The following is a 17881-nucleotide window of genomic DNA, read 5'->3' as shown; positions in this document are numbered from 1 at the left end:
GGCATTTTAATGCAACTGTAAGCAGGCAACTGTGCAGCTCTGGCTGTTCCTGGGAATGGCAGCAGGGCCAATTGTCAGAGTCCAGGACATCCCTCTGGCTGCCCTGGCTGTCTTGAGACCCTGGCAGGCGTGTCGGAGACCCTGGCATGAAGTCAAAAACACCTGTGGCTTCAATTTTAGCCTGTGGAAAACTGCCGATTCTGGATGAGGAATTACAAGTCATAAGGGTTTTAGTAGTGTGATATTTGAACTAACATAGGGTGGAAAAACAGAAGTTTGGGTTTTTTAAGATAAGGGGTTGAGGGGACAAGATGGAGGGATTTGGGTGTGTCCTAGCCTTCTTGTTCTTCTTGCTGTGATAGCGACACTTTTCTATTGGTTTAAGATAGGGATACATTGTCCAATATAGATTTTAGGTATTGGTAAACATGGTACACGTCATTTTGAATGTATAATGTGGGAGCTGCCCAGGGCTCAAGGCCAGACTGCGATGGCTTCTGTACTAGGTGGACCACGGCAGGACAGAGAGAAAATATTATAGATAAGAAGAAATAAACCTTGAAAGCACAACTGGAAGCATTCCAAGACTCCTTCATTAACTGTGTTCAGGCCAGGGAAGCAATGACTGTTTTCAGATCTCTCTTGGAGTAACCCTGATCCTCAGGAGCCCTGAGAGAGAGAAATCCACAGCCAATGCAAAACATTTGTTTGACAGGCAAGACGTAACATGGGCCAAGAATTGCTCAGACATTGTCTTCCCCTGCATGCATTTTCCAAGAAAGAAAGAAAATAGGACAGTGCAAATCAACATGCCAGACTGGGAGAAATTGTAAATCCACACACAGCTCTGTAAAGCCCATGGCCACAGGAGCAGCCAGCACAGCTGTGCTGAAGTCACACAGGGCACTGCTATCTCAAGCCCCTTGGCATCAGGGTAAAAGTCACCCTTCTGCATGTCTGTGGTGCTGATTCACACACACTAGTCACTGCTTTTGAGCAGAAGGTCAGTTACTGTCCTTAATTAAAGTTTTCATCACTGTCAGAAGGTCAAAGCTGGCAGACAAAATGAACAGGTAAAACAGTCATCTTGTTCATGTCCTAGAATAGCCCAAGTGAAAACAATGAGCATCTTTCCTAACCCATTGCAGGCCTTGACCTGGCTCAAGGTTGAAATACAATGGACTTTTTAAAATTTTCTGTTCTTTCATAGAATCATAGAATGATTTAGGTTGAAAGTGACATCAAAGATGGTTTAGTTCCAATCCTCCTGCTATGGGCAGGGACAGCTCCAGGGACGAGGAGTAAATAAGGTTTGATAGATAAAATGGGGAGAGGGAACTTAAACCTTCCTTCTGCCCATTAGGGCAGCTTATCCCTGAAATGCACTAAGGCTTTTAATAGAGTGAACATAAAAGGCCAGTCCCTTGAAGATGCAGAAACACTCAGCCATGATCCTGGTGGTCCTGCAGGGCCAGAAGGCAGAATGACTCCAGGCAGGAGCCCTTTCTACAGAAACTCCTTTTGGAAATGTAGGCATTTTGCTAGTATGCTAGGCTGAGACAATGATGCCAAAGGACAAGTGGGAATACTGCCAGGATTGGCACCAGAAGTCCAAGAAGGATTATTTATTGACAAAGTACAGAAAGGCAGCAGAGGGCAAGAAATGTCTGATTCTGCTGGAGAGGTCTCAAGGGGACACATGCACAGTGACCATATTTAGAGTCTCCTGTCCTGACTGCCCTTAGACAGCAGAGAATGTGAGGCAAGGGACAGCTCTGCATTTGATTTGCATTCACCTCAGGTGCTGGTGCTCTTGGAAGTGCAGAGACTGAGGAGCCCCTGGTGCCACCAGGAGACAAAATTAGGAAGCAGCAGGGGGGAAGGTCACTTACTTATTCCACTGACATGGCAGCATTCAAACCTAAAACTGCACCCTGCGTTTGGGCACTGAGAGCAGAGGGGAGAAAGCCAGAGGAATATATTTCCACACTCACAAACAGGAAAACACCAGAAAAAAACCTTTTGGGAATAATCAAATTTTCAACTCACACCCAGCCAGGCAAGAATGTAAACTGAATCTCACTGCTACAGTGTAAAGCTGCATTCAACCAACTAAGTTAAACCTCAAAACAACCCAACTAGCCAGTGCCTTTGTGAAAGCCCCAACCCTCAAAAGAAAAATTTCTAATAGAGGCTAAGAAATTTCATAATGGCTATTTGGTTTTTTTTTTTTTTCATTCTTTCCCCTAATTTTTGCTCCTTCATCTGTGTTCCTTGGTCCAGCGAAACACATAGGCTCTAAAGACTAAAGGTGCAGGGGAGGAGGAGAAAAGAAGGGAACAGGTGTGAAAGTACAAGTCTGGTTCGTAGGTAAACTCCAGCATGCCTGGATTATTAATTTCTAATAGGAGCTTTTCTGAAAATCCCACAAAAATGAAACCAATCTTCAACAGCAGCCCGAGGTTCTTCACCCATGTCACGGGGTCACCACTTGTTGTAAATGCAGGCGAATCCAATGGGAAGAAATGATGTCTGACTCAATTCAGAAGGGTGAATGACTTCTTTATTATAACTATGCTAAAATACATTAATATACTATATAAAGGAAGATACTAAAACTACATACTACTTTTTTCTAACTCTATAACTTTAACACAACTTGTTACCCTCTCTGGAGAGTCCAGCCACAGGTAGATCGGATTGGCCATCAGGCTCAAACAATCCTCACCAGAATCCAATCAAGCACTCACTCCAGGTAAACAATTCTCCAAACACATTCCACATAGGAAAAATTGTTTTCTCTTTCATTTCTCTCTGTGCACCCTGAAAAATCCTGAGAGAGGGAGAAATGCGCTCGCCACAGGGGAGGGTCCAAGGTACTGAACTGACCATGGCTAGGTGGGGTGAAACAACTCGAGGGCCGATGGGAGGAGAGATGAGGGCAGGCACAAAGGCGGGCTAAAGGAACCACTGGGTAGAGAGAGGGGGAGTAACATATAACAAGGACCAATGGGAAAGTAGGAAACGGTGGACATTCTGGAACTGGGGAAGGGACTAGAAGTGATGTCCCAACAGTTATTAACATCAAGAACACAGAACCATGGGGAAAAAACCCTACTTGTCACTCTAACTTAGACTGTTGTATCCTCCCAAGGCATTCCTGCCCCTCCTTCCTCCATATGAGATACTACATCTAGCCACTGAAATGAGGCCTCCGATACTTCTTGTTCCTTAGGGCAGAAATCACAACAAATGTCTTCTTATTTGTTTCTTTTATAGCCATGCAGATATCTTTGCTTATGTTCATGCTTTTTAATCCAAACAGCAGCTGACATGACATTTGCACACACATCAACAGCACACTTTCCCTGCTGTTACCAGCCTTAACAATTTTGTAGCCTGTGAATCAGTGACCTTTGCAACTAAATTCAGACCTTCAACTTTTCTCATCAAAAGAGGAAAATGTCCGCAGAAGAAGAGAAAACTCTGCTGCATACTCTGTAATACTACAGAATAGATGATCATGAGTTAGCATCACAATCATTGAAGAACAGACGCTATACTTCAGCAGGGAAAAAATTCAAAGAAGAGCAACATAACATCTGAGAAACAAAACAACTAGGCTCTTCCAGCCTGTTCCCTGCAGCATACAGGGGTCGCTACCGAGTGAGAAAGCAGCACGGACTCCAAGAAGGCTGCTTTGCACCACCACAACTTCAATGCAAAAAACTCTTCTCTTTATAGACTATTCCCACACATTCTACCGGATAATTAGCAAAAACACTTTTCTCACAAACAATCCTTGAGAAGAACAGAAAAACAAAGAGTCGAAAAACACCACCTGCAGGTTGCTTACAATGACAAGTTATCATCGTTTCTCTACAACTTCCGAAAAGTCTCACAAGTCCCCTGTGAGAAAACTTATCTCCTTTTCTCACTCTCTGACCAGGCTATCACATCCACGTAAATGTACTTGTAGGAATAGAGAAGATAACAGGTGTGGTTTTGAAAGGCTGTATCCTTGTTAGGCTAATTCGGATCTCATCCTGTCTATGAAAGATCAAGGAGCTCACAGTGGAGATAGGGAGACATGTCCAGATAACGACATACAGCAAAGCATTTTTAAAGATAATGAAGGATCCTGGTGGACTGGGCAGTTAGGTTAAATCTGCTGCTCATTCACTTTCAGGGACTGAATTGTGGAGTGCTAAACCATATCTGCTGCTGTATAAAGTAAAAGAGATCCATCCAAATTGTATGGTTAGTGTGAACACTCTCATTCTCTATTGTAGAACACTTCAGATATTACATAGTCGTAGTAACAAAATGAAATAAAGCCATTATACCACCTTGGAATGGGAAAATATGTTCAAAATTTTTTTTCCTCAGTTTTCTTTTTCTTTTTTTTTTTTTTTTTTCTCCCACAACACATGAATCGTCATTTTGACCATTCTCGAATGCTTTCAATGGATGAACCCAGCATAGTATTTTTATTACAGGCTCTTGCCCCATAGATGCTTCATTACAGTTTTGTAATATGCTCCACAATCATTAGAGTTTTTTTATCTCTTTTCCCAGAGACAATTTTAAAGGACTACTTAACCCCTAAAAATAATAATTTCTCTGGTTTCTCAAAGCTTTTTGAGAAAGTTGTTGTGGTTTGTTTGTGGTTTTGTTTTTTTTTTTTTTTTAATATTGCAGCATTCCTAATGGCTTCAGACCCATTACAAGTAGAAGTTCCAAATCAATCTTATTGTAAGGAGACTGTTCAAGCTAATGAACGGCCAGTCTTCATATTTGTATGTTTCTAAATCCTTTTAATTTCAAAGTTGCCTTCCTGAATCCTCAGTCAAATTAGAAAACATTGTGTTTATAATACAGATCCACTTCATTTGCTTCTGCAAATTCACTTTTCAGTTTTCTGGAGACATTTGACCTGTAGGGCATTCTTGAGGGCTTGCAGGTGTGAATGACTCTGTCCTTTGATCTTTTATTTCTTTTGAATGTGTATGACCTGGTCTGCTATTGTGTACTGTACCGTATCCTTTTCTAAACAGACATGTTTCAACCCTTTGAAAGCAGTAGTTGGAAGTTAGGTTGCAATCATGAGTTGGCTGTCAAAAGAATTAATTTTCTGGTTGAACCAAAATGGCAATAGACAAATTCCATCCACTCCTATGATACAGATTCTTTTGGAATGGACAGGGTCATTTGCATTAGTGGTTGTACTGCATGTGCAAGAAATATTACTTGCTTGGTTTCTAATGATGATAATAGTCCTGTTTGTATTACTACAAGAATTGAATCTATCATCATTATTTTCCTATTATTATTGTGCTGTAAAGGAAAAATAGTTTTGCATGAACCAATGAGTAAATGCATGTATTTAGCATCCTTCTTGCAGGTAGTCCTCAATTCTGAAAATACTTCTGCATCAAACAGCAAAGCTAGACAGATGGCAGAATACAGAACCTACCATTTAGGATCGAGTACAAAATAAACCCCAAGAAATTCTTCATGGATGCTTCCAAAGTACAAAGGCGCCATGAATTCAAGTTGAAAAATAGTCAATGTGAAACTTGTTTGATGAATCAAAAAATGATGCTAATCAAGAGAATACAGTGCCAAGTGTGCTACAAGGCATTTTTGTAGTTAACATCATTTCCAGCTTGAAAAAATACTATTTTTCCTGTCAATTGTTTAAGAGTGCACAACAGTTTGAAAAAAAGTGCTTTTCTTTCTCTATTGATAAGAACTGTGTATCATTAGAAGAGATACTATCTACAGGTTTTTGAAAACAATGTTATTTTCAAGGTTAATTCTATTCATAAATACTTCACATGAAAAAAAATTGGATCTGCTGTTACTCATGAAGACTCTTCAAAGACAATGTCTTTGTTGCATTCTCTTCTCACTAGTATAGGAGCTCAGTCTTACCTGCATTCAAATGCTTTTTGATGTTCCTGATGCATGGCCTAGACATCCTTGTCTCCATGACCATCATGATTTCCATATCAAGTGATGAGAATTTCTCTTCATGATTGGTGAAATTAAGTATCATAACATTGATGTAAAGTCAATTGGAAGTTTTTTCTCCAAAGAAATCTCTTCCTTCCTAATGAAAACCATTAGCAATAGCAAACCTACCCAGTATTTCAGGAAGTGAAATAATACACCTGCACTGTACAATTTCCGCCATGGGTTTTTTCTTCTATCACCTTAGACTTGATTCCAAATAGTTGTCAACCTTTGAATTTTTATTTCCAGCTAATTACTTTCACAGTGTGCTATAACATATGTATTTAAAAAGGCCATTTGTACATATTCAAATGGCTTACTTCTATGATATTAAGAAATGGTTGTACTTCTATTAAGAAAACATAAAGGTGCAGTAATATTTTATCTTATACCAAATGCAAAAAAACCCCAACAATTAAAAATGATACCAGCAAATGATGGCTGTAAGACTGTTGCAGCAGGTTTTTTCCAGAACAATGTGCAGTTCTTCCCAATTCTATTTTTCCCTCCGATTACTTCGTACAGGAATATTTTTACACAGTCTTCTAATAGTGGCATGTTACTACTGGGGTAGAGTATTGCCCTGCCAGCATTGAAATTGACTCTATTGTAGTTGTGTTCAAATTTGCTGATGGGACAAGGTTTTTTTGATGAAGACACTTTAGCAAGCAAGAGAGCCTCTTAGTCTTTAGGTGCTATGAGTCCCAGAAAAAAAGACGAATGAGTTGATGATGTGCCTTGTGTTCTGAAGAGAGATCAAAAACTTCCTTCTGGGGTCACCCCTGTCTTTGTACAGGAAGTGCACAGAAGGGTTGGAAGCAGCACTTTTACCCTCTTTGCATTCTTTAGTAAATGTGAGACAGAACTTGCCCCAAAGTTTGTGCAAGAAGACTCTTTTTCTGCAACTGCTAACCAGACAATAGCTCTGGGAAAACTGGCAGTGGCAGAAAGCAAGCCCTTCCTGGGAAATTGACCAAAATTGTTCAGAAGTTATTCCCGTTCACTGTTGCGAAGATCTGCTGTCTAGCTGTCAGGTATGACTGGGACCATGTTGAAATAATTAGAAACAATGGACTGATGCTGCAATATTGGGTCAACACAGGTATTTTCTATAGGTGTCATGGAAAAAGATTTGTATTGGTAAAAATGTGTTGAATATAAAAAAAGAAGAGCATGGTTAAAAAAAATTATATCAATGGAATGAAGATGCCTAGAGTTCTTCTTTTGAAGTTCCACAGAGTGAATATTTTCTAAAGAAGGTGGTGAAACTTATGAAGAAGAAGGAGTACATTCTACATGACTGGTGCACAAATTCACCTTTCCAACTTACAAAAAACATATGATTAAAAGACAAATTTTCTTCTTTGTGCAAAAGTAGCCCATTAGTAATTTTAACAAAGAGAGGATTCTATCAAGTATTCCTACAAGACAGTAGAAGTACTATGAAAAGCCTTTTGGTGTGTATTTAACTCCAGGAAACTTGAGAAAGCAGAAGAGTGTCTTTCCCTGCTGCAAGCTGTACTTCCTATTTACTACTGCTGCTTGAACATTGTCTAAAGAAAACTCGCACAAAGAAGACTATTGTATAGCAGCAACTGCAAATCTCCATTCTGTTCCAGCCAGTTTTAACTAGAAAGTATGAGACACACACTCTAGTTAAATAGTCTAGTGCATAGATGGAGTATATCATCACTAATAAAGGGGGACTCTGGATAATGGAGCAACTGAAGATGAATTTCAGGGAAGGAAATGATTGGAGAGCTAAGTCCAGTCCCTCGACTTGACAAGAAATGGCGTCCAGTAATCCCAACCAGAAACATATCGAACTCCATTTTGAAATGGGTCGCATTTATGGTCCCCTCTGTTCTTCCTATATGAAGGAACTGTGTTTTGAATCAATATTCAAAATGGTATGGCTAAAAAACTTGGAATCCTTTTTTTCCCCCAGAAACAACTGTCTCAAAACCTCTTTAAAAGTGACCCTTTCCCTTAAGATGCCATATTTTAAAATAGCATCTCATCATTTGACAGGGTATTCCAAACATCATTTACAAATTTAGACTAAAAGTAACACTCTTCCTAGTCATCTTTCTTTTTTTACAGCTCAGTGCTAACATAGGCAGCAAAGAAGAGAACAGAGCACAGCTCTTTCTGGAACATCTTGAATAAATGCCATTGCTGATGTTCTAATCATTTGCTTCACCAAAATATCCAATGCTGAACAAAAGATTGTGAAGGCATTACTAGATGGCAATGTGTGGGTGTGATTTATCAAGTAGAATTTGTATTGCATAGACGCTACTTGGCAAACAGCAAATTAAGTGGTTTTTTTGAGGTCTCAGACTGATGTTACATGTCAGTAATTGAATAAAAAGACAACGAGAATGATATTTTTTGACTCGGTGAAGATGAAGCTTAATCTCAGTGAAGATGAAACTTAATTACACCCCTACCATGGACATCTGAATCTTATGAATAGACAGTGTCTGATTTAGGAAAAAAGAAACCATGATCACCGTTGAAAGAAACATATGTCCATAAGACTTTGCTGATGGAACATAGCCTATTCATTGGCTGAAATGAAGCAGGCAAACAGGACAGATGAAATATTTTTTTGTGGATCAAGCATTTGTTTTCTAAAGTGATGCTGGCAGATGGTGAACTCACTAACTTGGACATTGCACAGTAGATAACCTGCTACACTTCCCTGAGGAATCATCATCCAAGGGGATTTTCCCCTGCATCTGGGAAAATGTGCCTCCCTTTTTCACAATCCTTTTGCAGCAGCTTTCTCAGGCCTGATCAGCTGGTATGGAGGGTGGATGATCAGCAGCAAGGTGACTGGCTGGGGTCATTTACTTCAATGAATTTTGGCCTACCAGATCTTTTGAAGATCTGTTTCAGCCCTCTTCGTCAAAGACAGCCTTTAAAGGGTGCTAAACAATTTCTCAGGCTGTGGATCACATGAAAAAGTACTTTCTGGTGTCTCTACTGGGCCATATGCTCTTTATTCTCTCTCTCAACTTCTTCATCACCTCCCATCTGTTTCACAGGAGCTATGTTCAAGGTCCACAGGATACTTTTCACCCAATCTTGAAGCCTGCTGCAGTAAGAATGATTAATAGAATACACCTGGATGACTTTTCCAGTTTGGATCCAATGTATTGTGCAGACAAATCCAAGGAGAAGGTGTTCCCCCTATGCCCCAAAAAACCTTCACTAGTACTAGTGTTCTACATAAACCGTACTTTAGTCTGAAAGAAAAGATTCTTCTGAAAGTGTCTGATTTGTATGAAGCACAGATATTTGACATGTGCAATTTTGAAGATCAGAGGAGAAAGGAAATGGCAAGAAGTTTTTCATTTTACGGCTTTGAATTTTAAATTCCATGCACTTCTTCAAAAACTGTCAAGCTCAAATGTCCACCAAATTTAGGAATTTGTAAATTATTATTAATATAAAATGTGTTTTAAATCAAAAACATTTCAAACCTTTCCTCCAATTGTATATGCCCAGATGTATGATTTCTGACATCTATGAGATAAGAGGAAGACATTTTTTTATTGTGGGGGTGGTGGAACACTGGAACAGGTTGCCCAGAGGAATTGTGGATGTCCAATCGCTGAAAGTATTCAAGGTTGGGTTTGATGGGGCTTTGAGCAGCAACAAATGAGACTCTAGATGGTAGAGAAAGAAAGTTTCAAGCAAGAAGAAACTCCGATTTAAGTATAGGAGCAAGTCTTCTCTCTGCTCTTGCTGTAAATTCAAAGATTTACAAAATTGCATTTCTCTGTTATTAGCACTACTGTAACAGAAAGGTGCATGAAAACTATGCAAAAGAGATCCAATTTTAAAAGAGATAATTCCAACATCAAATACATTGGATGGGTTTCAACGTGGGACACTAAGAGACAATCTCTGTATTTCAACACAGTCAAAAATAAAAAAAGCATAGATTTAACAAAGAAATATGTTTATTTGAATACCTGTTTTGTTTTTTTTTTAGCACTGATGTTAATACTTTTACTAGTGTGCTTTTAGCAGTAAAACTATTTCAAGAAATCCCAATTTTAAATTTACTTTTAAATTAAATTTTTGCATTTTAAAGTACATTAAAATATTTTTCTCCATGTAGAATTATTGGTTTGATTTCAAAACAGACAAATGTTTGTAATGTTAACCTGTTTTGCCCATTTAAGAATTGGGCCCTCCCTGCTCTCCTTGAGGGAAATGTGGGATTTAAAGTGAGAGATAAAATCTGAGCTAAAATCTTCAAATTATGCTAAGCTAGCTGTCCTGGTTTTTAAAGACAAGTGTCTGCCAAGGAAAGCAGACACCTGTATTGGAAAGGTATTGGAAAAGATGACCCTCTCCCTCCAAATTATTATAACCTTGAAATCACAGGGCTTTCAGGCAAAGATATGGGGAAAGAAATAACAGTTTTTACTAGCATATACACACACACACACACATATGTATATATATGAAGACAGACAAACAACAACAGCAACAACAAAAAACATCCAGAACCCCGGTGGCATCCTTTTCCCTCCCGTCACACACCCTTGGCGCCCTTGGGACCAGCAGGGGCACTGCTGGCTCCCGGTGGGGCAGAGCAGTAAGGCTGTGAGTGGTGGCCTTACCAATAGGTGCTCAGGGGAGACTTCACAGCAGTGATGAACCCCTGGGCAGGACAAGTCCAGCACCAAACACGAAGACTGGACCACCTCCAGCCAAGAAACTGCCAAAACCACACTGCTTCCCTGCCCCACTTCCCCAAGACAATCTGAAGGGTATTGTCTCTTAAATGACATCCATTTGCTGTTTCCATGACAACAAATGGGAAGAAAATTCCTTGAAGAAACCTAACCACCAACACTAGCAAATAGCAAAAAAATTAAATTTTAATCAAGAAGAAACATCACAATAATGACCATAAGAAATTAAAAATGGACATATTTCCAAATGATCTAAAATGCTTCAGTTTCCTTTTGAACATGCCTAAATCATCAATAACGCTGAAACTGTACAACTTGAAGCACATTCTGATATTCTCTGTCCACAGTCACACTGTGGTTATTTTCAGGTTATGAGTGTTTTATGACACTGCTTATCCAGTCATGCCCATGGATTGTAATGCACCCATAGCTCTATCCACCAGGGCAACTAGGCACAATTTATACGTTGATGCACTAATGTGGCCTGGGTTTCCCGGGGTCTGTCCGACCCGGGGCAGCCGTAGGTGTCCTGGATAGCGCTGGGCTGATGAGCACCACCTGTCCAGGTCCCTCAGGCAATCTTAGCAAGCAGCTCAACTCTTAAATGAGATCAACTCTTTGGTGAATTCAGCTCTTCAGTGCTTGGCTTGCTAAGTGCCCCGGGCAGACACAGAGCAAGAGAGAGGAGAAGGCTGTATTTGGTTCCACAGCGGTGTCTTTATTGGCAGCTCCTGTGAAGGGTCTTAGTGACAAGTCTCCTGCCAAACTGGACAGAAATGGGGTTTTATATAGGGTAGGGTCCGAATGTGGAAGAGGGGCTACTTCGGTCCAGTCATGACTTGGCATTTCTTATGTTAGGCAAGTGACCACCACGGTCACTGGCTGCTTCAATGCACTTGAAAGTTAAGGTAGTTAATAGGAAATGCTACTTCCCTACCTGCATCTCCAGATTTTGTCAGGTAGGCATTCTCTCATCAATTTATTTATTTATTGCTCTATTTATTTTCTCCAGTCATTTTTCTTTTAGATTACCTGAGCAAGGCGTCCTAAAGGAACAGTACCTATCAGAGAAAATTGGCCAAAAGGTGAGCCTTGGTCGTTCTCTAGGGGAACAATGGGTTACGAATCTTTATGGGGTCTGTCACATATTTTGAAAGCAGCAAGTAAATTTGCCACTGACAGACTTTTGATCCTTTCTTGCTTGATCCTTTCTATAAGACACATTGACAAATAAAGTGTTGTCATGTCTGAAGTGTCATGGGCAAGGACTCCAGTGTGAAAGCACCAATAAGCAGAGGAGAGCAAGGACAGGACCACTTTACCCATGTTATTGATAGCATGAAGAAGAAGCAGGCCACTGGGATCCAGACCTGTGAAATGTGTAAGACTGGTTAGGCATATGCAGAAATGGGACATTATATTTCATATTGATACAACATATTATATGCATTTTTCCCACACGCATCCTCTTACTCCTCAGGAAAATAGCTAATGGGTTTTACAAGAGGAGGGGCTTTTTTTTTTTGTTAGAGGAGTGAGAGAGTGGAATGGAAGGAAATATGATTGCTATGTACAGGGAGAAGTGCTACACCTTCATCTCAGAGGCCCCGGACGTTAGTGGAAGATACTTATAACTCTGTCTCTGAAGAAGAAGAAAGTAGTTCTTATGCTAAGAAAGGGAACAAAAAGCAAGTCAATGCCACCTATTTCTATATTCCCTGTTTCAGAGCTGGCTAAATTAACTATATCAAGAAACATTTGGCTTGTTTAAAGAGTAATAAGGCCTTTCTGCAAATGTAATGGCTTTTACTCTAAAATCTGGTAATTTATCATCAGTTTTCTGTACTCTACAATATCATCTCTCTCTGAGTTGAGAAAGGCAAGTCAGTCAGCACAATATATTAGCTGATTCAGACAGAGACCGAGGTGAGGACAGGGAAATTGCACTCCCTTGTTACCTGGTTCAATTCTTGCAAGCATCCACGAGACTTACCAGGTTATGTGTTGAACTGATACTGCTCCAATTCTGCTTCCACCAGAAAACACAGAGGGATTTTCAAGATGAATAAGACTGAAAACTACACCTGGCCAGGCTATGCTCATTCAAGGATTTCAAAACACTCTTCAAATCTCTTTTCAGAGTTTTACATAACTCCTGATTTGCAAGCCATGGAATTCAACCAGCATCCAGCATGTCCACAGCCACTGCTGTGTAGGTGGAACTGGGAAACTCTCAGATCTATGTCTGGCTCTGGAGCAGTCTGTGCTTAGAAAAGGGTGCAGGGTAAAAGAAACAAAAACCCATAAAGAATATATTTTTCTCCTGTCAGTGTCGATTCAGGAAAGAAATGGCTGACAGTGGGTCATTACTGCAGATCACTTCTGTTCTGGTTTGATTTCAGAGAACTCCCTCCTAAACAACCAACCTGCCTAGGCTAAGTGTGCCTGATTTGGAGCTTGTTTTCTTTCTCTGAGGAACAGCAGATCCACAGTCTCATCTTCCTTCTCTACTGGTGCAATCTCAGAGAAATGCAAGATGCTCCTTTCTTGCAGGTATACAGTACCTCAGAACTGAGCCTTCATTTCAGTAAAGGATTTAATTTCAAGGCCTTTCAAAGGTCTTAATTCCAAAAAGCCATTTCAATAAGGCTGGTTGTGAGAGGACTAGATCTTGAAATGGATTCAGGATCACCACCTAACTGCTTTTAGGCTGAGATTTGCAGTTTTCTCTACTCAGTATGAAGATAAGTGGGTGGATGCATGCAGGAAATATGCTGATGCTGCAGAGCTGTGGTCAGAAAGCATCTCTGCATCCAATTCCTACTGTTCATAACTATACCAACAATAACTAAATACACTGTCTAAGTAGCATAGTAACCAACTGACTCTGTGTGACAGTCACTTGCTGAACAAAATCTCAAATCTCGCTTGCCAGCCAGGCATCCTGAGCTCCCAAAGCAGTAATTTTGTAGAAAAAAAGGAGAGGCTTCTCCTCAGGAAATTCTGAGAGTTCCCGTGGCACACCAGTAGTTCTGGCATACCCCAGCAGAGGGCAATGGCAGATATACATCTGAGTTTGGCACTGCAAAGCACCCCTACAGTAGAAAACTAAGTTTTCCCTTGCCTACCAGATCTTGTCACAAGCTCAGGAGTCACTTGGTGTTAACAAATGGAATAAATCCTATCTAGAGCTGAATCAAGGTCCAGTAGAAAACCTGGCAATATGTAATTAACCAGCAGCATGCAGGAAGCTCTCCAGATCAGCCCTGAGTGACTACAGTTTGTTAAATAAAGAAAGGTCGTAGCAGCATTTTCACTGTAAGATCACAAAACACATGTGGTCTGGCTTTCTTACTGTGCTGGTTTGGAGAAAATGGGTAAGTGAAGCTGTGTGTCTTCTTTGATTTCTTTGATGCACCCACAAATGCAAACCAGAAAGACTAAGCTGGAAGTGGTGACTGTGGAGGAGGAAATGGCAAACAGGAAAAACCCTGGCAGCTTTATTTGTGTTCATGGAAACATTTTTATTCTGAAATCTCAGTGTTAGACCTAAAGTCCTCCTGAAGGTGACAGAAAGTTATTCAGAGTAGATTTTTATAGGTATATGTGCACCTAAACACAAGAACCACAATTTGAGGTAAAGGCAGACTCGCTTACACTGGATTTTTTCACTTCTGAATGTAAAACCTTGTATGTCTCAATTTGGGGCTGAAAAATAGAAGCATTCAGAACTAGGGACCACTTTTAAAAAAGCATCAATAAAATTGTATGTCAAACACACTGAAATGCAGTGACCATTAATTATGTAGGCATGCTGCAAAAGCATAAAATGATATCTGTTTTGACCCAGGAAGGCAGTGAAGAAATGTTTACAAATCCTTTCATGACAATAACCATAAATAACAAGTAAACAGCGACAGGAACAACTGCTTCAGTAATATTGCTGTCATTTGTTGTGCCTGCATCAGCAGACACTGCAAGGGAAAATCGCTGTTGGAGGAGAGAGAAATAGGTTGCCAAGCAACACGAGACCCCATCCAGGGCACCCCCTCCCCTGCTTAGGAGCAGACAAAGCTCCCCGGTACAACTGCTCTGAAAGCTGAGCTAGCATCCCTCAGGAGAAAGTGGACATGTTGTGGGGTGAGGGAGCAGGAAAGGGGAAGAGGGCAGAGCTTCCAGCTGGCAAGGTGAGGCTGCAGAGACCAAGGGAAGCAATGGCAGTTGTGCCAAGGGGGGGTTAAAGAAGCCAGTCCAGAACGTGGCTGCTTCAGTAGCACTTGGATCAAACCCTGCTCTAGTGTGGAAGGGTTGAATATGAGTGGGGCTTTCCTGGCTGGAGATAGAGATGGAAGAGCATGGTAGCAGGACTCTGGAGAGGTTTTATTATTTTTAAAACATGTTCATGTAAATATGGCACTCACAACTTCAGCTACTTGGGTTATTTTTTTCAAGGGAGCTGACATCTAGGCCCTGTATGCCCTGCAACCTGCCTGTTAGGAGCATGAGAGTACTGGACTGAACATCATGAACCAATTCTTTCCTGACTTATATACAATATTGATGGAGGTAACGTAAGGCTGCAGAAGGTGCAGTTCAGGAAAGAATCCAAACCTTTGTCTACTACTGTATTTAATCCTTCTGAATCTGCTCTGCTGCTGCCATCATGCATGAGCTCATCCCCAGAGGATGGTGATGACAAATGAGGATCAGTTGTGGTAACACTGCCACAAAGCAGGGACTCTGGACAGCCAGACCTTAAACTGAACTGGATAAAATGGACTATTTGTTCTTCCTCTGAAACTCCACACAAAGTACATATGAAAAGACACCAGACATGGATTACAAATGGTATTTAGGAGGCAGAAAGAAGGAACAATTGAAGGAATAAGCATATTTTCTTCCTCTTTCACTTGTCTTATAGTTCTGATAAATTTAAAGCTGAGTATGATCCAGTGCCACACAGGCCCATGTTCTTTGCAATATACTGTTGAAAAGCAAAGTAAATTTATAAACTGCAGGGCCACTACTGTTACTGCTGTAGCTAAACTGATTTTGATACACAAGCCAGCCTCATACATTGCAATGCACTGATTTACCCTATAAACATTTCCAGTGAAATATATGAGAGTTCAGGTATGTTCTCCCTTCCACCCAGAGGAGCCTCTCTGTTCTTCAGAGCCTGTCTTCTAGGAGGTGTTTAAGAATAAAAGATGCTGCACTGCCACTTGTTGTGAAGACTTCCTGTTCTGAGGAGGCTGTGATCTGATTTTAAGATTCCTCCCATGGGACACCTGATAAAACCCCATGGCCCTGGGTCTGCTCTCCTCTCTCTGCTCTCAGCTCTGGGCTCTCTGGGCTTTTCTCAGGCTCCCGAACTTCTGCCCCTCTGCTCCCCCCAGCATGGGGGAAATAAAATGAACTCCCCTGCTAAACAACAGAGACTTGTCTCCTCTGTTTTCCCTGCTCCTGATAGTGACCTCGTCACTACAGTGACAATCGTCACTGTAGCCACACGCTGCTACAACTTGTGACTGATCTTCAAGAAGTTACACTCCAGCACAGGCTGAGCATTACCCTTTGCAAAGCTCTTTTCAGCTCTTCAGAGTCAAAAACTGAGCAGCTCTGGCAGTGTAATTCCATTAAAAGCGCTTATTTGATCAGTCTGGTTTCATGCTTAAAATGTTTTTGGTCTTACTACCCCAAGCATCTGCTTTTTCATAACAGCAGTTCTGGTTGACAGCAGCTTCTCCTGAGAGAGGAGCCAGCCTCTTTGGCACCAAGAGGCCATAAAATACCACTCTTTTCCAAACAGGACAGACTTATGTCCGGTCATAAACCACCAGTGTCTCTGAATTACACAACATTTCACTGCTCAGAACCTCTGTTCCTGCCTCCTTTTATGTCAATCTTTGTTGGATTTTGCATGTCCATCACCATCTTGAAATTCGCATCTTCTGAATAAAGTCAGAAAAAATACAACTTCAATGTCATCTGGCCTTAAAATGTTTGGCTGTTGTGGTTTTAGCTTTTCAAATGACCAGCTCTGTGAGAGTTTTACTTCACATTGATCTGTCAGTAAGGTGACAATACTTTGAACACTTCTGTGCCAACTCCTAAAAACCACAGAGACTGTGTGGTCAGAAGTCAATCCATACTACACCAAGAACTGCAATTAAAAGGCTTAAATCAGCAATTAAGGAGTTACTAAGCACAAACATCAAACTTCTGTTATTACAGTATATCTACTCTTCCAGTCTTTAGAAAGAACAATATTAACACCAAAGAAAGCAAGATTTGGCAAGGTAAAATAACCTCTTTAAAGCCTTTTTTACATTAGCCCTTAAAATTAGCAAGTTTGATAAAAGACAATGAAATATCTCACTTTAACATCAGCTGTAGGAAGTCAAAATAAACATTATACTGGTTTTGTTCCAGCAGTCTTATGGGATCATAAAGGCTAATGACCTTAAGCTTTCTGTTTATTAGGTGATGAAAAAATGTCCTTTGAGAGAACATTATGGCTAGTCTTAAAACTAGGCTATAAGGTATAGGAAGTGTGTTTGCAGGCAGTACGATGAGGGGAGGTATTCCTTTCTCTCTTTGTTTTATCCTTTGAACCAGCCTGAACAGTTCCTTTCTGCAGGCTGACTGCTTGTGTCTTGTGTTGCCTGTCAGAGCCTACGTCATGCACGTTCAGCAAAACCTGTAAATCAAGAGTAGGGACAGCACAAAGCTCTGCTCCTCCCTCGCATGTCCCACACCAGCTCTTCTGAGGGGCACTGCTGGTGATGGACACAGACCCTTTACAAAACCAGAACAAAAAGGCTTTGCTCCCAAAGAGGCTGCAACTGAAATCTAAAGATAAAGGAACAGCTGAATCCACAGAGGCAAGAAAGGCTGGTTTTGTTCTTTCCACGCTTTCAAACAGGCAAGAAGTAGGCAGGGCTGAACTTTTTTTCAGGAACAAAACCTGGCCATAATTTTGCACTCTTATTTTGAAAAGTTAATCTGTTTTATTTCCGGGGCAGGCCTTTGTTGCAATGCTGAAAAGCACTCCAAGTCTCCCACCTGTTTTTTTACCTTATTGCTCAGTGAAGCTCTCTCCCATACACACATCCCGTTGGCACACAGAAACTGCTGGGAAC

Source organism: Taeniopygia guttata, chromosome 4, assembly GCF_048771995.1.
Source record: "Taeniopygia guttata chromosome 4, bTaeGut7.mat, whole genome shotgun sequence".
NCBI classification, from domain to species: Eukaryota; Metazoa; Chordata; class Aves; order Passeriformes; family Estrildidae; genus Taeniopygia; species Taeniopygia guttata.
The sequence above is the reverse complement of the archived record's forward strand: the minus strand, read 5'-3'. Positions refer to the sequence as shown.